The following is a 21,439-nucleotide window of genomic DNA, read 5'->3' on the forward strand; positions in this document are numbered from 1 at the left end:
CCGAGGTCGTAGCTTCAACGGCTCGGCCCCTGAAGGCATCCTAATCTCTGACCGCGCGGGTGAGCTCCTCCTCCAACTCCTTCACCCACGCCACCAGAGGGGCGAGCTGCGTCTGGGCCGTGGCCGCCTTGGCCTTCGCATCGGCACAATGAAGGCGGAGGTCCTCTACCTCCATGCTCCGTGCCGACAGGAGCTCATTGGCACCGGCAAGAAGGTCCTTCTGCCGCTAAAGCTGGTCCCAGATGCCCCTCTCCTGCCAGAGAAAGACTGACTTCCCAAGCGACCGGGTCTCGAGCTCCTAGGGAAGCAGAATGAGGGTCATTGGTTGCAACGAAACCAGAAAAGGACAACATCGCGCGAGAAAGGAAAACATGAACCTAGGCGACTCCGGGTAGTTCGTCGGCCACCACGGACAGGGCCGTCCGTAGCGACCGCTCCGCCAGCTGGTGGTATTGCTCGAAGGTGCCCCAACGCCTGCCTTCGGCTACATCCTCAAGGGCGAACAGAGGCTCCCCCTTAGGGTCATCCTAGCTCCGCCACAGTAGCCACAGGTGATCCCACCCACGAGGCTTGAGCCGCGCCTGCACGAGGGCCGAGTTTCCCTCGTCCAAGACCGACGCTGGCTGTTCCACGACACCGGCATCCTCGGTGTCGACCACCTCTCGTGCCCGGGAACTATCATCGGAGGAGATCGGATAGACCTCCGCCTCCCGGGTGCTCTCTCGCAACAACGGCGACCCTTGAACCAAGGGCGCCTCTGAGGCCTCCACCGCCTTCATCTCCACCCCCTAGGCAGACGGCCTCGCTGCCATTATGGTGGCATCGGTGCCCTCAGGGGCTCTAGCCTTCGCCATCATGGCCTCAGAGGACGCAGAAACACCGACCGTGGCCACTGTGGCCTCGGCGGTCTTGGGTGCCCTGTCCTCCATCGCCTCAGCCTCGGAGACCCCAGGGGCCTCGGGCACGCCGGCCCCATCCAACTCATGAGCCTCGCCCCCGCCGGGCGGAAGCGCTCCCTCCCTCGTCTGTGTAGGGGCCGCCTCGACAGCCCCTCCTTGGGTGGCCAGCTCCTTCGGGTCGATCCTCGCCGATGCCGCGCCGCGTTGGATAGCGGCTTGTGCCTCCACCACCCAGTGGGCGGAGGAGCCGGGGCTCGCCTTAAGCGCCTTAAGGGGCGCCAAGGGGAGCTCGTCCGCAGGCCGCTTTCGACTAAGGAAAAATAACCTACAGGGTCAGCACAAGACCAAAAAGGCAAACGGAATGCACTATGACCCCGCCAAAAATACACTTACCTTGAACGGGGCGGCAACCGTTTCACCATGGCAAACCTCATCCGCAACGACGGAGGCGGCGGCAGAGGCGTTGCCTCCGTATCCATCAGCGCCGGTTAGTCCTCAATGGACCCCGGTGCCCCTTCAGTCCTCTGTGGGGGCGGTGGCGTCGTCTCCACTGCCACTCGCTCCACCACGGCCGCCGAGCCCACTGGGCTGACGGCGCGTTTGCCCAACGCCCGCGCCTCAGGCGTGTCAGCCTCGGCCCCGGAGCAAGCGATCACCGGCCCCGAGTCCGCTTCTCCTTCCTCCCGAGAGTGCCGAGCTGCTTGTCGACGCCCTAGGCGTCACCTCCACTACGTTCGGAAGGTGGTCTAGGGGACCTCGCCCTATCTCGCCCCCATCATCCCCGTCCGAGGCCTCCGTCGACAGCGACATCGACGGGGATTCTTCCAATGGGAGACAATCCTTCCGTTGTTGGCGGCGGCGCTTATCTAGCTCCTCGCGCGTGAGGATTTGCTTCGTGCGCTTCGCCGCCTTGGCGTCTTTCCACTTTTTCTGTGTATCGGCATGCACGCGGTTGATTGCTCGCCGCCTCGCATCCTCGAGGATGGGCGGCGGAGAGGAGCACACGTCCCTCATACCCTGCAGGAACCCCCGCGATGGCCGCATCGCGATAGGGGTCAAATTGCCGCCCCTCAGCTTCACCTCTACCGTCTCCCCCATCTGATGAAGAATTTCCTCATCGGAAAGGGTAGAGGAGGACATCCGGGTGCCTTCAATAGGCTCACCCGGCTTCATCTCGAACAGCCACCGCCACCGAGCCATCAGCGGCAGCACCCTTCGGCGGTGGAAGGCAGCCACGACCACAGCCACGGTGAGACCATGGCCCCGTAGCCTCGCCAGCCCCTCTAGAAGCGGCTACTGCTTGGGCTGATCGTCCTTCGAGACGCCGTACTTCCATCTCTCTGGGCAACTCTCCACGATCCGCCCAGTGTAGGGGGGAAGTCCTCCGTCGTCGTTGCGGAGGTAGAACCAACTCGTGTACCACCGACAATTGGAGGACGCGAGTTGGGCCGGGATATAGAGGTGCAGGCGGTCCTGACGCACTTGGAGAGTGCAGCCGCCGGCCCTCATCGCCTTCCTCTTACCCGACGTGCCCGTCAGCTTGGTAGTATGCCCCGCCCGGAATAGGTGGAGCCACAACTCCCAATAGGGAGCAATCCCCAAATACCCCTCACAGACGGCAACAAAGATAGCCGCCTGAGCGATGGAGTTGGGATTGAAGTTATGGAGCTCCACGCCGTAGTAGTGCGGAAGCACCCGCATGAACCGGTCCGCTGGGACGCCGAGGCCACGCTCGTGAAAGGAGACGAAGCTCATGACGTAGCTGTCATGAGGCCTCGGCTCTGGCTCGTCGTACGGAGCAATCCACTTTGGCCTGGTGGGGTCCGTCATCGGGCAAAGGAGTCCACCTTCGATAAGCGACTGAAGCATCTCCTCGGTGACATCCGACGGGTCCTAGGGGTCCGCCTCGACAACGACGATGTCGCCGACCATGGGTGCGATGGATGAATCGGGTGCGGCAGTGAGTTTTTTCTCTCTCTCCCACGCTCTCGCTTTCTCCCTAGGCTCGCTCTTCTCTCCTCTTCTTCCCGGCACCCACTGCTCTAGCGACGGCTCGACGGAGGTGGTGCTAATGCAGGCAAGGTAAGACGAGGAGGGGCAAGACTCATCGGGTATTTATGCAGGAAGAAGATGAAACGAGCGGGTGATGAAATTAGAGAGGTTTTCCCCCCGATCCGGCGCAGTTAACCACAAGCCAGTTTCGCCGGCCCACGCGCCCATGTCCCCCGCATTAAATGCGAGGACAGTTACGTCCCATCCACCACGTCACACTCGGCCGCTACGGCAGCAGGCGTCGTTTCGACTCCCCATGAAAACCGCCTCAAAAGGTGCGCCACCCGTTGCCGAGCCAATAGGGAAGATATCCCCCGCGGCCTATTCCTTTCGTATGAAGGAACCAGGCTTTGAGCCTATTACGATCCAGGGGTTCGAAGGCTGGGCCCTAAAGGGTTTTGATAGCCGCCCCAGGACAACAAAGTCAGGGACGACCGCGGGCGAGCCTATACGGGGCCGAGGCCCAAGCAAGCGAAATGCTTGGGATGCCCAAAGTCGTGTCCGAGACCGGCAGGAAAGTCTCCGAATGGGATCCCACCGTAGGGAGGCACCGAGCCACCGAGGCCCAGCGAACGGCCTCGGCACCCACTAGAGACATCCTCTGGTACTCTTGGAGTGTGTCTCTAGACCGCTAGCCGTCCCCTAGCGAATGGGGTTCGGGCCTCCACTCGGACTACCCGATAACAGCTCACCGGAAGTGCCACCGCTCGTGCCCATCGAGGGTAGCGAGGCACATTCCACCCCTCCTTCTGAGCGAAAAGGAAGCATGAGGGTCACATAAAAAGTTAGGGGAACCCCCGATGGCCTTCTCACTCTATACAGAGGCTAAGGGGCTCTTCCTGCAACCTTGTCGAGACCCAGCGACCCCGGCTCGCACTCAAAGGGGCTCAGCAAAACAAACCCTCCTTCCGAGCAAAAAAGAAGCGTGAGGGTTGTACAAAAAGATAGGGGAGCTCCTAACGGCCCTCTCACCCTGTGCAGAGGCTAGGGGGCTCTTCCTACAAATACGCCGAGACCCCACAACCCGGGCTCATGCCCAAAAGGGGCCTCGACAAACAAACCCTCACGCGCGAGGGGCGTATAAAAAGCCAGGGGAACTCCCAATGGCCCTCTCGCTCCACGCAGAGGCTAGGGGCTCTTCCTGCAACCTTGCCGAGACTAGAATGGGCTCGGCAAACAAACCCTCCGTCCGAACGAAAAGAATATGTGAGGGTCGGATGAAAAAGTCAGGGGACCCCCGACCGCCCTCTTGCTCCAGGCGGAGGCTCGGGGGCTCCTCTTGCACCCAAGACCAAGACAAACGGTCCAAGCCTGCGCTAGAGGTTTCATTACAAAACACTATAAAGGGCGCCGAGCCCGTTACGGTCCAGGGGTTCGAAGGCTGGGCCTCCAAGAGGTTTCGACAGCCACCTCAGGGCAACATAGTCAGGGACGACTTCGGGGTGAGCCTACGAATGGCCGAGGCCCGAGCGAACAGTCGCTCGAGGCGTCCTAAGTTGTGTCCAAGACCGGCAGGGAAGTCTCCGAATGGGATCCCACCGTAGGGAGGCACCGAGCCATTGAGGCCCAGCGAACGGCCTCGGCATCCACTAGAGAAACCCTCTGGTACTCTTGGAGTGTGTCTCTAGACCACTAGCCGTCCCCTAGCGAATGGGGTATGGGCCTCCACTCGGACTCACCCGATAACAGCTCACCGGAAGTGTCCACGCTCGTGCCCATCGAGGGTAGCCTGGCACATTCCACCACTCCTTCCGAGCGAAAAGGAAGCATGAGGGACGTAACCAAAGTTAGGGGGATCCCTGACGGACCTCTCGCTCCGTGCGGAGGCTAGAGGGCTTTTCCTGTAGCCTCGCCGAGACCCCCGCAACCCGAACTTGCGCTTATGGGCTCGGCAAATGCGATAAAAAACTACTCGCTTAAACGCGAAAATGAAAAAGGCCCTGGAGGAGTAACTCCACTCCTCCAAGGCCTCGGAGGCTACACCCGGCGGGTGCGCTCGCGCGCACCCACCGGAACCTCAAGAAAACAAAACCCAACTCCTATGGGGGCGGGTATAAACCAAGCCTCGGCAAACCCTCAGGGAGAGTGCACGCACTCCCCCGGAGGCTCGGGGGATACTGTCGGGTACCTTAGAACGAGGTACCCCGAGCGAACAATCAAAGGGGTCACTTAAGTCCCATCAAAAAACAAAGCTGGAAGGTAAGCCGTGGGCCCCTCACCCGCCACGTCCGAGCCCACCAGGCCCTCCGCCTCGCCTCGAGCCTCGCGCAGGAGGTCTCGGCGTCCTGACGCAATCTCCGCTTCGCGCGAGGCTCTCCACGGAAGGCCTCAGCAGGGAACACGATCTCCGCTTCGCGTGAGGCTCTCCACGGAAGGCCTCGGTAGGGGGTACCTTCTCCGTATCGCGCGAGGCTTCTCACGAAAGGCCTCAGCAAGGAGTCCGATCTCCGTCCCACGCGAGGCTCCGCTCTTCGTCTCGCGCGAGGCCTCATTCCCCGTATCGCGCGAGACCAGCTTATCCATAGTCCGTCGCCCCTGCCTCGGCCGGTCTTCCCGACAGCACGTCATGTCTCATTAATACTTCAACCACTCCTGCAATCTCAGCCGGACGATGGCTCGACGCCATAGAATGGCCGACAGGACCTGAGGTCGCATCAACACCATACCGGCTGGGATAGGGCACGGCGGGGATTACCGGCCACTGTGTTCTGACGCTGTGTCCACGATCAGCGCCCACACTGCACTGTGCCCCGCGATCCCCGCCTCGAAAACAACGCGACATGGACAACTTGGCCCGGGTTATCATCGCCTCCAAGCCGGCGCACCAGGTCAGCCGCCCACTCGGGGCCTCGGCACTGTGCACCAAGGTCTCGGCTATCTCGGGGTTTGTGCCCACCGAGACCCCCCACTGCGGTGCAGCCTCGGCACCAACCAAGCCTCGGCCTCGCGCACAGTCCGTCCACACCGGCTTGCACGTCCACCGCCACACCCACTCCGAGGCAGTCCCAGGGCTCTCACGACGCACAGGATCGGATGGGACTGGCACGCCGCCCCAGTGCTCCAAGGACGGACCACTCCGACGACCACGCCGCCACAGGAACAGGCCACAGGGCTCGGACATACCGCCCCTATTGGCACGACGTCGCATAGTTAACATATGTACTGTCCTTGTCTTCCCTTCAACTATAAAAGGAGAGGACTTGGGCCACTTAGAGAAAAAGAGAGAAACACATTGTAACACACGCACACATCCCAGCCGCCTGAGAGGAACGCAGACGACCCACACAACACCTTGCCGAGACCTGGGACTAGCTCCCTCTCTCTCCTAGCTTGTAACCCCCTACTACGAGCACTTCGGTGCAAGGAATACAAGATCGATCTCCCAGACTGGACGTAGGGCATCGATTGCCTGAACCAGTATAAACCTTGTGTCTCTTTGCATCATCATCCGGGATTAGGGGCACGCAGTTCAAATTCACTGGTTGGTTGAGGACCCCCTGGTCCGAAACACCGACAGGTGTCTTCTCTGACGGATCTCCCTCAACCGGCTCCCTCTGTGACAACCTCTCTCACCGGCGAGAACCTTCACCGGGGCGGGGTGCACGCAGTCGGAGGAAAACCGTCAGATAGTAGAGGACAAATGACAGGGGAAAACAGACGCACGCGGTCCAGTTCACTTGCCACGCTGCATCGGGCTCTCCTTGGGCCTTGGGCCGCCACCAAGGAAAAGAGAAGAGAAACGCGTCTGCCCCTCCAACCCCAGCGGCACCGCCAATGGAGGACCCGCCACCGCTGCCGCCGAGGCTGCGCTGCGCGGTGCAGCACTACGAGTGGGGCCGGCGCTGGTTACATACGTTCGGCCTGTTCGCTGGTTGGTTTCTGAGTTGGTTTGGGCTGACTGGCGTTGGTTTATTGTAAAAGAAAAATACTATTGGTTGACTGGTTTGAGCTTGCTGAAAACAACGAGAAAACAGGCCGGTTATTGCCGCAGGTGCTGTCGATCCAGGCGCACCCGGACAAGAAACTCGCCGAGGCGCTGCACGCGCTGCGGCCTACAAGGATGACAACCACAAGCCCGAGATGGCCATCGCCATCACCGAGTTTCGGGCGCTCTATGGCTTTGCGGGCATCCAGGTACGTGCGTGCGTCATGCGTGTCCATTCTTCTTTATCGTCTCCTGACTGATTATTATATTATAGTTATATATCTTAGGAGAAAATTGACTGCTTATTCTGGAAATAAAGGACAAATAAATCCTTACATATAAATTAACATACCCCCTTCTTTATTATGCAATGATGAAGGAGCTCAGGGATGTCCTGAGGACTGTACCTGAAGTTGAAGGCCTAATTGGGCATGAGCATGCTGCCAAGCTGATGAGCTTCAACGAGTATATGATGATGATGGGGGTAATGAACAAGTCAAATCAAGTTTGCAATCAGCTTTTGCTAAGCTAATGGCAGCAAGTAAGGCTGTGTTTAGTTCTCAAAAAGTGCTACAATAGCCGTCACATCGAATCTTGCAATACGTGTATGGAGCATTAAATAAAGACAAAAAAAAAACTAATTGCACAGTTTGGTTGAAAATCGCGAGACGAACGTTTTGAGCCTAATTAGTCCATGATTGAACACTAATTACCAAATAAAAACGAAAGTGTTACAGTAGCCAAATTCTCAAATTTCGTGAACTAAACACAGCCTAAAGACATGGTTTCTGAAGCACTTTCCGAACTGAGCGCGTGTTTAGTTCCCATCCAAATTCTCAAAAAAGTGCTACAGTACCTATCACATCGGATCTTGCGATACGTGCATGGAGCATTAAATGTAGAAGAAAAAAAACTAATTGTACAGTTTGGTTGGAAATTGCGAGACGAACGTTTTGAGCCTAATTAGTCCATGATTGAACACTAATTGCCAAATAAAAACGAAAGTGCTACAGTATCCCAAAATCCAAACTTCCCGCAACTAAACATGCGCTGATCAGTCGCCTGAATATTGAGAGCAAGGTGATTTTTTTTCTCTGGACCCATCCATATATAATTGCATGCTGTGAGCTTCTACAGTTTAATTTGTAGGTGTGAACTTTAGGGGCTAGCTTGCACCCACTACTACAAAACAAGGATATTGTTACACTAGCTTGTAACACATTCATCAATGTGTTCCTAAGAAATTTCATAGTAACACAAAACTATGTGTTACGGACTTGGGTGTAACACAAAACACGTTTTTTTATAAAAATGTGTTACTGGCAACGATTTTAGTAACACAAAAGTTAACGTTACAAGTGAAATGTCACAAAAGTGGTACTATATTGTAACACATGAATGGAACACGTAAAATGTGTGACAAGTATATTCCCTATAGTAACACAATATAATATTACAACCAAAATGTTACATAGAAACATATACATGTGGATCATCTTCCAATTTGTAGTTGGCAAAAGGCATTGCACTGGTGTCGTTCTAGCTGATAGACAATTGTACCGAGGTCCTGACATGACACCCGAGCTGGACTGAATAGATGATTGAAAAAGTCATGTAGATGTGGAAGCCTATTACGAAGTTATTGGGCCAAGCTGAAGATATAGTGTAGATGGAGCAAGATCATGAGACGAACATGTACACTTAGGAAGAAAATCCAAAAACAAAAAAAAAGTAAATTGTATGGAGCTATCACTAGAGGAACATGTACACTGAGGAAGAAAATCTAAAAACAAAAAAGTACATAAAATTAGATGGAGCAAAATCATGAGAGCAACATGTACAAAGAATAATGGAAGAAGAGCAATAGATTTTATGAATCCTAGCTAGTTCTTGATTTTTTCTCTCTAGTATGGGCTATGTGTGTTTGCTCTCTAGAGCCATATCGTTATGTACAAATACTATGATTTAATCTGAACAAGCACTATGTTTGAAATCATCCTACTATATGTGGATCTTGTTATGATTATTGAAATTTGTGGTTTATGTGATTTTGCAATGTATCATGTTTGTGTGATTCTATAATAATCCGTGTGCCACATATATAGGCGAAACAAATATTTGTTTCCTAATCTAAATATGTTACAATAGATATAAACAAGTGTTACAAACCATATGTTCCTTTGTTCCATACTGTGCTCTACCATAATGTAGAAGTGTTGCTAGAACTAAAAAAAGTGTTACAGCAGACAATCACTATAACACTAGGCAAATGTTCCCATAGATAAATAAATGTGTTACAAACTATGTATTACACCATAATGTGAAGTGTTACTAGAGAAAAAAAAGTGTTACAGCAAAAATCATTGTAACACTGGACAAATGTTCCTATAGACAAGTAGATGTGTTACAATAAACCAGTCTATAGTAACATGGCCAATTGGAACACATAAAAAAATGTGTTACTAAAAGAGCTAGTAACACTTTTTTCAACCTACAGTAACACAAGTTGGTGTTACTGTATCCATGTGCTGTTGTAGTGACCTCAGCTTACAGTCAACGACACTCGACACCATTAAGTGCCAAACATGGGTAGTATATAGGCTAAATGCAAAAATGAATGAGATAATGTTAAGGTTGAACATATATATATATATTTGCCAAACATGGGTAGTATATAGGCTAAATGCAAAATAAATTGAGTATTTAATGATAGATTGTAACATTATGTTTCCTTGAAAATAAAAAAGGACACATGCTTAGCATATAACTGACAAGGTTGATCGCAAAGCCTCGATTAAATGTTGGATATGTATTGCTTTTGGGACATGAACCATTGGAAACTGCAATAATGTACTACGACTGCAATTAGTTCTAGATCAAGTCAAAGCTTGAAATTTTGCCATGCTAAACTAAAAGGCAGCCAGGTTGCCAATTTTATCTACATCGTGTCATTATCCCTTTGTTATTTTGGATTAACATGATTTTTTTACACCTGCTTGTTTCTCTGTTACAGTTACAGCCAGACAAATTTGCACCAATGTTCCCTATTTTTTTCATATATGACACATATACTTTTGAAGTTCGTATGACCACCCAATTTATCCTTTTTTTGCACACCAAGTATATATAGTTGCCACCCAATATTTTGGAAGCAGGTGTTAAATCTAACAAACATGCACTATAAATTGAATGTATAGGCGGTAAACTGCTGTATTCCATAATTATAGGCTGGTATCTGTGACAATTCAAATATTTAAATTTGCCCAGTGCAATTTGTAATGGTTGAAAAGGTCCTTGATGAATGGTGATAGCTGATAAGCAACTAGACAAACAGGCTCGTTTTTCCCAAAATAAATATGTTTTGGCATCAGTACGTGTTCACTCATATGCATGTTCCACGTCCTTGCTTTTTAAAAGTTTTTTATGAGCAACAATGGCGAAGCCTGCTTTTATTCCTTCTTGGCTCATGACGATTAATTTCTTTGTCTATCCAGATTAGGACCTTAACAGATAAAGAACAGCTGGTTAAATCCCCCTTTGCCGAGTGCCCCCGATCTGGCACTCGACGAACTATTTTTTTATTTTTTTAAAATTCTTTGCCGAGTGCCACCCGGCCTTGCACTCGGCAAAGAGGGTTTATTTTATTTTATTTTTAAATTCTTTGTCGAGTGCCATACGTCCTGACACTCGGTAAAGTGATGATTTGCCGAGTGACATTTTTTTTTGACACTCGACAAATCATATTTTTTTCACTTTTCATATCCAAACTTTTTCTACAGTCCTTATACAATACTTGGTACTCCATGTTCTAATATGGCACATTTCTCGGACTTTTTCTATATTTCTTTAATTTATTTCATTTAATTGAATTTTCTTGGATAATTCAAATTATAACTGCTAGTCATTCGAATAATGAAAAAAATAAATGAAAAAATGATATTCATGTTATTTAGTATAATGTGAGGCTGTATCCAGGAACAGACCACCAATTTCGAACATCTTGTTCACGAAACATATCCACTAACTTGCGGTCGAGTTGTTTTTAAATTCTATAAAAAGCAAATGAATTCCAAAAATCATGAAACTTGTCAAGATGTCAAGATATCATATGTGGAGGCTGTGATAAAAAATTGAGGAGGTTTTGCGCAAGTTTGTCATGTACGAGATATGCAAACTCCCGTCGACGACTCCGGTATTTTTATCGAGGTATCGAGAAGCGCGCAAGCTTCTCCGTAGTCCTCGTTGGAGCCCCTCGTAAGGAATCCCTCGCAAGGGCCAAGCTCCCGGTCGGGTAACTCCGTGGATAGCCCCGGGTCTAACCCACGGGCAAGTGGGTCTCCGGTGTGTCTTCCGGCAAGCCTCTTCCGAACCGCTCCCCGCTGTCTTCACTATCAAGCTTCCGGCCGAACCACCACGGGCCTTATTCCCTTTGGTACATGGTGGCGGCTACACCACAAACGCGGTTGGTGTGATCTTGCAAGACTACAAGCCCTTCGATGTACAACAATGGTGCGCGTAAACATCGAGCGATAAGAGGTATGCAAACCTCACTAAACACTAGGCCTAAACCTAGAGCAAGCGCATAAGCGGTGGTCTAATCAACCTAAGCACTTCGCAAAGCACTTACGTTAATCACCTAGTAAATCACTAAGCACTTTCAATTGGAGATCACTAAAATGGTGTAACAACACCCTTGGTATGTTTTCTCAGCTCCACACTACTCAAATTGCCGGTTGGAGGGTCTATTTATAAGCCCCACTGAGAAAGTAGCCGTTGGGGATGAAACCCATTTTTTTGCTACTGACTGGACGTGTCTGGTCGTCCCGATCGTTAGAGCGCGCGCATTGATTGGACTCTGGCCAAGTCCGGTCACTGTCGATCGGACGCTTCCGGTCACGCTGACGTCACTCTAGAACCTCTCTGGACTCGATCGGACGCTGCAGTTCCTGCGTCCGGTCGATCATCCGCTGGTGTCCGGTCACTCACAACGGTCACTTGATCTTTGGCGCGATCAACTGATCGGACGCTGATGGCATCCGGTTACATGACACCAGACGCGTTCGGTCGCAACTGCGCCGCTCTAGAACCTCTCTAGAAACTATCAGATGCTACACTTCGTGCGTCCAGTCATCCAGTGCCGCTGCGTCCGGTCACGCTGAAAATATTGTCGTGACGATGAGCAGTGTCACCGGTGCGTCCAGTCACTGCTTCGCTCAGTGTCCGATCACTGCTGCTCAGCGTCTGGTCACAGCCGCCGACGCTTGATGTTGCCTGGCACTTGATCGGAGTGTCTGGTCACTCATAGGGCCACGTTCGGTCACCTCTGCCGGGCTCGTTTTTTTCGTGATCTTGCGTCCGACTTGGTTCCAATCTTCGTGCTTGGACTTTGCTTGACCTTGTATGTCTTCTATGCATCTTCACATGTCTTTCTTGAGGTGTTGATCATCGGATCATCACATCGCCTTCGTCCAAGTCACGTCTTGCACCCTATTGAACTACAAAACAAATACTTGCAAATTCATTAGTCTAATTTGGTTGTGTTGATCATCAAACACCAAAATCCAAAATAAATGGGCCTAGGGTCCATTTTTCTTACAATCTCCTCCTTTTTAATGATTGATGACAACACGACCAAAACAAGCAAATAATAAAAAATTTAGAATTTAAAAACTATTTACTTGCTAGGATGCAATGCAAAGAGCAATGTTATATGATGCTAAAAGATACCAATTGTAAAGCTAAAAGATACCACATGTAAACATCTTTAGAAACTTATCTTACCCTTGTAAAAAAAACTTATCTTGCCCTTGCAAATGTCCCCATATGGCATTATAGATTTAAGCCTCCCCCTAACTCATAATCTACTATTCTCCCTTTCTCGGACTATTACCCCTTATAAATTATTATGATCAGGCTTGCTTTTGGTCCTACAAATTTTCTTCCTTTGGAATCAAACATCGAAAAGGAAGACATTAGTAGCACAAGAGAGGGTCAGACTTTGTGATCCTTTGTATGTGGAGTGGGATAGGTCACAAAATTTGACTCTCACATTACATAGACTAAGTCTCCCCCTAAATATATACATACATATGATGAAGAATGTAGTTTATGCATAATTGGCAAATTAATGCTCAAGAGAGTTTAATCTATATAATGCATGGATAAAGCATATAAATACCAAAGTGAAATCAACATGATGATATCGGTTTAGAAATACCATATGTGGAAACCAATTTGATTTATACCACTTGCAATAGGTGGTGGATATTTGAAGTATGATGCTTAACTTCGGGGACTCTATTTTTCTTGCAATGAGACTACTACACATGATAAGCTTGAAAAGGTATTAGTCTCAAAGCATCCAACTTATAGAGTAACCTCCCCCTAAATTTGTACATACAAGTATAAAATACTTGTAGGAGACATGCACATTGATTTTAGAATAAAAAATACCACTTGAAAGATGACATCACATGAATGTGAGAATCATTTTCGAAGGTGATATTCGGGAGAAATTAGATACAATTTAGACTTTGGCACATATTAGATGAACAATTATAAAACAAGCTATGTGCCGTGCTCCTAAACAATTTAAACCATATAGGTTTGCTCCAAGGGTTAAGAATAAAACCGAGCAAGCCTACCATAAGATATACCTAGTGTATGCAAGACAAAAGATTAAACATGCAAATGCAAAGCTAGGCATGAAAAGGAACTAGATGCTAATTGAGATTGCAAGAAATTAAATCTAGTTACCTAACATGGGAAGGGGGAATTTGGGTCTATAGTATTCACTAACCCACTTAGGCAAATTCCTTGACTATAATGATGCACCCCATGAAATGCACCCATACTTTGCCAAATCTCCAAATTTCCTGTAGTCCATTGGACTTCTCACTTCTCTTTCGGGATCCAAATACTTCTTGGTGCTCTTCATGTTGGAAATGATCTTCTTTGGCACCCAAATGTGTTTGGCCCCATTGTTGGCTTGCTTGTTCACCTTGATGGCCACCACCTTGTCATTTTTCTTCTTCTTCAAGAGATAAGGTGTGGAGACCTTTTTGTCTACCTTGTTGGTGTAGGTGTTGGAGAGCTTGCTTGTTTGCTTTTTCTCTTTCTTCTTAGCTCCTCCCCCATTCTTCACCTTACACTTATAGGACTTGTGGCCTTCCTTGTGGCATACGTAGCAAACCACGGTTTGTCCTTCATCAAACTTCTTCACTCCCTTGACGGTGTTATCTTGATGAAGTTGGGTTTGCTCTATCTTGCCTTTCACTTGAGTCAAATCCTTGGTAAGGCGAGCCACTTCTTGCTTGAGTTGCTCATTCTCCTTTGCGACCTCTTGTGTATATGTTTCTACAATAATTTTCTCAACACAAACTTGGTTGCACAAGGGTGAGTCTAAACATAAATGATTACAAAGAAGTAGAGACATCCTTTTTAGGCATATCAAAATAGAACCTTCCTTTTTAGGTGCCTCAGTAGGGGATAGTACCGAAGGCTTCAAGATTAGTAACTTTATTAGTTAGCTCATCACAATGTTTGCACATAGTTTTCATTTTAGCAAGTAAACTTTTATAAGCATCTAGTGAGCTAGCTAACTTTTTCTTTAATTTTTCATTTTTTCTTTACAAGTTGCTCATCATTGATTATGCAATTATTTGTGTTTGCACTAGTTTCAAGTTGCTCAATTTTAGTAGATAGCTCCATATTAAGATTGACAAAAGTTTCATATTGTTCAAGCAAAGTAGCATAAGCTTGTTGAGAGCTATCTAGTTTTTCTTTTAATTTTTCAAGCTTCTTTTATTGACTAGTGCAAACTTTAGCAAAGTTAAGATTTTCTTGCACAATCTCATCATAAGAAGGTAGCTCATCATCACTATCACTATTATTGTCGCTATCACTAGGGATAGGTTTTTTGTTATCTCGTGCCATAAGGCACACACGTGAGGTGCTTGATGATGAGTGCTTGTGCCCTCGTTTCTTGTGATGGTTTTCTTCTTCCCTTGAAGAATCATCCCATGACCTTATTGATGTGAGGGCTTTGTCCTTGCACTGCCTTCTTCTTTGTCTTGGGTGTGGGCTTGTTTGGACAAACTTCCATAAAGTGCCCCAACTTGCACCGCATCCTATAGCATCATTTCTTTCTTTGCTCATTTCTTTGATTGGTGAAGATGAAATCTTGAATTTGGATGGGCACACCCTTGACATTGAGCCTTTGGATCATCTTATCCACCTTGTTGATAAGTTTGATTGATTCTTCATCAACGTCGGAGGTGGAGGAGGAAGATTGATCATCATCACTTGATTCTTCGTCGTCATCATTCTTATCTTCTTCTTCATCTTTACCTGAGGAGCTTGAGCTTAAGATTGTCTCAACTTGCTTGCCCTTCATCTTTTTTTCTCACTACATGTGAGAGCTTTGCCTTTGCTTGATGAAGAGGCTTCTTCTGGACCCATCTTGCGTGACATTTCAAATGTTGCTCTCTTGCCAATGACTATGGCCGGGGTCATGATGCTCAAGTCCTCCATATTATGAAGAATGGTGATGATGCTTGCATATTTCTTTTGTGGAAGCACGAAGATGATCTTCCTCATGATGTCCGCATCATCTAGCTTTGTTAATCCTATTGAATGGAGCTCATTGATAATTAGATTCAAACAAGAATACATATCACGAACAAGCTCATCATCATTCATTTTAAAGGAATCATAATTTTGTTTAGCTAGACAATATTTTTGCTCACGGATATTAGTTGTGCCGTCATGGAGCTCTTGGAGTTTTGACCAAATTTTATGTGCTGTATTTAAAGTGAACACTTGGTTAAACACATCCGTGCTAAAAGATTCAAACAAGCAATTTTTAGCTCTAGCATTGAAATGAATTTCTTTTTCTTCACTCTGTGAATTTATCGGGATTCTTAATGGGTTTCATCCCGTCACGATTGACTCTTCAAACACCCAAATCTACTCCCTCAAGGTGACAAGCCATTCTAGCTTTATAGTAGGTGAAGTTAGTGCTGTCAAAGTGCGGAGGCCTAGAGGTATCCATCCCAACCACTCTAAATAGCGTTGGCTCAACGGCGGTGAAGCCAAAGGTCCAAATTGAGCCAACCGGCTCTGATACTAATTGAAAGGGGACCATGACGCCTAACAGGGAGGGTGAATTAGGCAACTTAAAAGTCTAACTCTAAACTATGACCTCTTTTTCTATTCTTAGCAAAACCTATACAAAAAGATAAACTATCTAAATGTGCAACTACGATTTTGCTAGTGTGTTGCTATCTCTACCGCAAAGGAGTTATGCAAATAATGTAAATGTGAAAGCTAAAGAGTAAGGTAGAGATATGCAAACTTTCGTCGATGACTCTGGTATTTTTACCGAGGTATCAAGAAGTGCGTAAGCTTCCCCCTAGTCCTCGTTGGAGCCCCTCGCAAGGAATTCCTCGCAAGGGCCAAGCTCCCTGTCGGATAACTCTATGGATAGCCCCAAGCCTTCCCCACGCGTAAGTGGGTCTCTGGTGTGCCTTCCGACAAGCCTCTCCTGGACCGCTCCCCATCGTCTTCACTATCAAGCTTCCGGCCGAACCGTCGCGGGCTTTGTTCCCTTTGGTACACGGTGGCGACCACACCACAAACGTGGTTGGTGTGATCTCGTAAGACTACAAGCCCCTCCAATGTACAACAATGGTGCGCGCAAGCACCGAACGATAAGAGGTATCAAAATCTCACTAAACACTAGGCCTAAACCTAGAGCAAGCACATAAGCGGTAGTCTAAACAATCTAAGCACTTCGTAAAGCACCTACGCTAATCACCTAGTAAATCACTAAGCACTATACAAGTGGAGATCACTAAAATAGTGTAATAACACCCTTGGTATATTTTCTCAACTCCACACTACTCAAATGGTCGGTTGGAGGGTCTATTTATAAGACCCACTGAGAAAGTAGCCGTTGGGGACGAAACTCACTTTTCTGCTACTGACCGGATGCCGCCGCCGTCCTGACCGGACGAGTTCGGTCGTCCCGACCATTGGAGCGCGTGCGTTGATCGGACTCTGGCCGAGTCCGGTCACTGTCGATCGGACGCTTTCGGTCACGCTGGCGCCGCTCTGGACTCGATCGGACGCTGCAGTTCCTGCGTTCGGTCGATCATCCGTCAGTGTCCGGTCACTTGATCTTCGGCGCGATCAATTGATCGGACGCTGATGGCGTCCGGTCACAACTGCGCCGCTCTGGAACCTCTCTGGAAATGATCGGACGCTGCACTTCGTGCGTCCGGTCGTCCAGTGCCGCTGTGTTCGGTCACGCTGAAAATATTGCTGTGACGATGAACAGTGTCATTGATGCGTCCGATTACTGCTTCGCTCAACGTCCGGTCACTGCTGCTCAGCGTCCGGCCACAGCTGCCGACGCCTGTTGTTGCCTAGCACTTGATTGGAGCGTCCGGTCACTCATAGGGCCACGTCCGGTCACCTCTGTCGGGCTCATTTCTTCGAGATCTTGCGTCCGGCTTAGTTCCAATCTTCGTGCTTGACTTTGCTTGACCTTGTATGTCTTCTATGCATCTTCACATGTCTTCTTGAGGTGTTGATCATCGGATCATCACGTCGCCTTCGTCCAAGTCACGTCTTGCACCCTATTGAACTACAAAACAATTATTTACAAATTCATTAGTCCAATTTAATTGTGTTAACCATCAAACACCAAAATCCAAAATAAATAAGCCTAGGGTCCATTTTCCTTACAAAATATATGATCACTTCAGACAATGTTGTCCGTGCTGGTTTGACTCCTAAATACAAAGATATACAAACTCTCTGCTCAATGCTAACATACAAACACGTGAGTGTCGATATTAATTACTATCGTGTCATGTCTATATTATTCCTTCCTTTATATTTTACTTGTTCCACCTCTATGTTCGTATTTGCAGGTATATCCTCTGTGTTTACAGTGTTGCGAGTGATCTAGCTTCTCTGATCTATGATGTCGAAGCTCACAAGTTAGTATAGCTAAGTTCACTAGGTCCATTCTATCTTCGATTGCTGCCCAGTACCTGTAGATGGCTGATAGTTTTTGCGGCTGATAAACTGATTGATGTTTTTTGTTTGTTGTGAGAGAAAATTATTGTATCATGTTTGATAAACCGGACTGATAAGTTCGAGCGAAAATGACATCCTTGGTGCCAGGCCCATCTGTCTTTCTCGTTATAATCCGGGAAGGTAAGCTCCAGGCAGATTCTCTGTCTGATGGGAAGAAAAAGGCAAAGGAAGGCGACCTGCAAACACTGAGATTAAGCCCTCTACCCGTGGCCCTGAGTCCATGCAGCTGTACAGGGCTGGAGTAAACAGCAGATTCTTCAGTTAACTGGTTGGTGCATCTAATCTTTGGGCACCAGGCAGGGTGTCGCAGCAAGTGGACTGCACTGTAATTGTAGGGCCTGTTAGGCAGGCAGGCAGATTTGAATTGGTCCTTGCCCTTGCGTGTGTTCTCACCGCCGGCCTTTGACCGTGTGCGTGTGGTAGATTAGATTCATGGGCATGTCATCCTACTGGCTGTGACAGTTCTTCTATAATAATATGCTCCATCAGAATCAGTCTATTATTGCCGCATAATCCCTCGCTTTCAGGGAGGAGTTCCCAGCTATGAAATGTACTTGGCATTGGATAGTAGGAGGTCTTGTCACCCCTCTTGCATGAGGTAACCAAAATCTTGCGTGTGTATAGGCAACCAAACAAACAGTACTCTATCTTGTACATGCTGCATGTAACCAAACAGAGTTTTATAAAACCAAACAGTACTATATCTTTTCTGTGATATCATATTCGATTTCAGTTTTGGGGAAAAATATGATCGAGAACGGTTTTCGACCGTTTTCGTCTCTAGCACTAAAATCATATTTCTTCAGCTATCAGTCTATCACCTTGGGCTAGCTTTTCGTTTTGAAAGAAACCACACTTGCAAAGCAGTGACGGCAGATCGAGCCGGTGATCACAACTTCGTTCACTGAAAAGCAACCATGCGTCAGCGTTTTCCCAGCTGCTTGAAGTAATGCAAGATTTGTGCCGCCAAGATGTCGACCCAAGTGTCCGGCACGCCAGGCACGCACCAGTGCATGCAGTCCTGCCCATACACAGCCACCGCGTCCTTCTTCCCCAGCCAGGTCGCCGGATGGGCGTCCGCTCTGAACTCGCTCATGTACGTCAGGTTCACCAGCCGGATCCCAGACCCTGCCAGCGCTTCTTGGATCACTGAATTCACCATCCTCGCGTCCTTGTTCACGCCCCCGAACCGCGGATCAAACCAGGAGTCTAGCTGCACCCACCAAGATGAGTTAAACAAAAAATTCACCATTTTGAAATGCAGGATTGGAACTGAAACAGCAGCTAGCTGATGATGTCCCCGTCAGTCAGGAATCAGAAATTCAGAATGGTAGTAATGGTACCTCGTGCTCTTTGAGGAGTCTGTCGGTTACGCAGCTGCCGTTGTGATCCCACTCGCCGCCATGGAAGTGCCGAGGCGACTGCGTGCGCCATAGCTTCAGCGTCGTGCTCGGGGCCTCCCTGTCGATGTAAGACGCCATGGTTTTGAGGACTAGTTTCAGGCCGTCCGGAATGCTGAGCGGAGGCTCGATCGGCTTTCCATCTTTGTAGAAAACAAGGGGGGTCTCTTTTGGGAATTTGTATGTCCCCCACCTGTGATTATTATGGACAAATGTGTCAAGCATTACAATAGGAACATTACTCATGGACAAACTATGGCCCAACATAAAAAGGAAAAGAAAACCTGCAAGTTTGGGAAGAGCAATCTCACCAGTGCCCGGTGTTGAAAATTAGCACATCATAGAACTTTGTGACGTTTATCCATTCATCAGCAGGAATGTCCACATCCACTCTGTAAATCCCTTTTTTCCCATCCTTCTGAATTTCCTCCGGGTTCTCCACTGGCTGCCACCTTTTGTATCATTAGTTACCACCATGTGAGCTTCATGATTCTATTTTACAAATTCTTAAATCTTCATATTTGATCACAAAAAGTGAAAAGATTGCTGTCTAAACAAACCAGATGCAGGAAGAAAGAAAGCAACAGCGTTGAGGAGCAAGCAAGCAGACAAGCACTGACTCACGTGTACTTGGCGAGCAGCACGGCGCGGTGGAAGGCGACGGTGACGTCCGCCCGGGGGAAGTACCCTCCGCGCCAGGCGCCGCGGCGCTTCCACCTGCGCGCGTCGGGGTCGGCGGAGTGGAGCGCGCAGAGCAGCGCGACGGCGAGGTTCTCGGACAGCGAGTCGCCGACGAGGCCGACGCGGCGGCCGCTGGCGGCGGTGAGGAACGCCGCGGGGGTCGATCCTCGGGACGACGCCGGTGCCGCCGGCGCAGCGCGCGGGCGCCCAGGAGAGCGGGGCCAGCGGCGGCCGGCCGTTGCGGAGGCAGTTGTAGGAGCCCCGGTGGAACGGGCAGGACGCGGTGTAGAGCGGCGCCGGCACGGGCTCCGGGGTCGGCACCCACCGCCCCGCCGTCGCGTCGGACGGCGCCGCGCCGCAGGGGAGCGGCGGTTCCGGCGGCGGGGACCGTCGGGAGGGCAAGAAGAGGAGGCAGAGGACGGCCGCGATCGTGAAGAGGAGGAGGAGAGGGAGGCGCAGGCGGAGGCGGAGGCGGAGGCGCCGCATTGCGCTCGCGTACGACGACGCTGGCGCCGGCGAAAGGGACGCCGCCCTCTTCCTCCTCATTGCAAAGGGAAGGTTCGATGCTCCGGCTACAGTATGATCTTCTGTTTCAGCGCGTTCGGCTAGTCTGAACACTGTTGAATTATCAAAGGGCACCAGCCGAACACAATAAAAAAAGAAAGAATGTGTTTTTGTTCTTATATGGGTAGTGGATGTTATGGCAATTAATTAATTAATGCATTCTAGTTGTAGTATAGATTTTCAAGAGAGTATTTTATTTTATGTTACTACTACTCATGCTTTATGGCACAAGCTTAGAAATCTCCATTTCTTATATCAAACAAAAAACGGAAAGAAATATCTGGAAGCACATTTGAGATTAGATACGCAAATCTACAGGGCTTGCGTGAGCAAATGGCCCAGCTTTCTGCGACCCTCTGAAGTCCTGAAACCAGCTTTCTCCTCGGCAATGGCAGGACATCTACACTGGTAAGAAAGCTGAGGAGGAAATGGGCATGGTGGGTGGCACTGCTGCATGCAAAGAGTCGATCCGGGAGCTTGGCCACCAATGGCGCACGTGCGAGTGCAGACGAGTTTATGGGCACCGGGAAGGAAATCTCAAATCGTCGACGGAGCTAGCTTCACCGCTGGCTGCCGGCGTCTCGATCGTCGGTCCGGGGCCGGGCCGCCTCAGAGTCAGAGAGAGCAGCCACCGCTGGCGAAGAAGGAAGAAGAAGAACTGACTGGCAGTGGCAGTTTTTCTTTTCAAGGGAAAAAAGCACAAGAACTGACACTGACAGTGGGGAAGGGAGGGAGGATTGCCAGCTCAGCTCTCTTCTCTTCTGATGGGCCAGGCCGTACGAGTTTATGGGCTGGGCTGTTTTAGTCGGCGA

The 21,439-nt window shown here is 49.2% G+C and overlaps 1 pseudogene; it reads right to left on the reverse strand.

Moving 5' to 3' along the window:
- Positions 1–18,728: 18,728 nt before the first annotated feature.
- On the reverse strand, positions 18,729–20,609 carry LOC136462477 (protein trichome birefringence-like 12; annotated as a pseudogene).
- Positions 20,610–21,439: the final 830 nt, after the last annotated feature.

Source organism: Miscanthus floridulus, chromosome 7, assembly GCF_019320115.1.
Source record: "Miscanthus floridulus cultivar M001 chromosome 7, ASM1932011v1, whole genome shotgun sequence".
NCBI classification, from domain to species: Eukaryota; Viridiplantae; Streptophyta; class Magnoliopsida; order Poales; family Poaceae; genus Miscanthus; species Miscanthus floridulus.